Raw genomic sequence first — 880 nt, forward strand, 5'->3', positions numbered from 1 at the left:
GGAAGGGAAAACGCCGAAAGGGGTTTATTTAATGTGTCTAGCTGGGAGCAAGAGTTGTCGTACTCTGATAAATTTATATGTTAGGATAAACTTGTAGGTGGGTAGCATCTGCACCTGGGCTAATGAAATCCTCCCAAGTTATCTGCCTGCGGTTAAAGCCACAACTGAGGTTTGGGTGACATCTCCTCCTCCTTGAACATGTATGCATCAGGGCAGGAGGAGACTGGGACAGGGCAACCATGAAACAAGCGCTGGGTCACTGCAGAGTCCTCCTCTGCTCCAACCCTTCCCAGGATGGGCACCCTGAGATAGGCACCTCCCTTCTGTTGGGAACGCCAGCATTCGGACCCATCCTGGCGCCTCCATGATCCCACCCCGAGCTCCAGGATCAGAAATGGACAATTCCTGGCAGGGCTTGCTGGAGCAAGGAGCTGAGCAGGGCTTTGATTCATGATCTAATCCTGAGGAGAGTGATTACACAGTCCTCTGTTCTCTTCCTGGCAGCTAAATGCAAGTGAGAAATGGATAACGTTGCCTGATTGCAGCGGTTCCTCAAAGCGAAGGGCTGGCACTGGTGCCTGCAGGCAGAAATGTCACCCTGATAGTGCCCGGGGAGCTGCAGGAGCGCCGCGACAGGCAACTGATTGCTGAGCAGCAGCCTTCTGACTGCGGGCCAAGCTGGACCTGGTTTGGTGTCCTGCACCAGGTCTGAGGGGGACCTGCACTCCTGCCTGAGCTGCCTCCCCCGGCCAAGCCGGCTGTGTGGGACAGCGTTTGGGGGGCGGTGGGGAGCTTCTCAGGACATTCACCAGGGAGGTGAGGGAGGGCAGCAGTCAGAGTAAACTTCATCCCTAATTTCCTCTCCTGTCTGCAGGAGCCT

The sequence above is a fragment of the Apaloderma vittatum genome, unplaced genomic scaffold (genome assembly GCF_000703405.1).
Source record: "Apaloderma vittatum isolate BGI_N311 unplaced genomic scaffold, ASM70340v1 scaffold31715, whole genome shotgun sequence".
Taxonomy (NCBI): Eukaryota; Metazoa; Chordata; class Aves; order Trogoniformes; family Trogonidae; genus Apaloderma; species Apaloderma vittatum.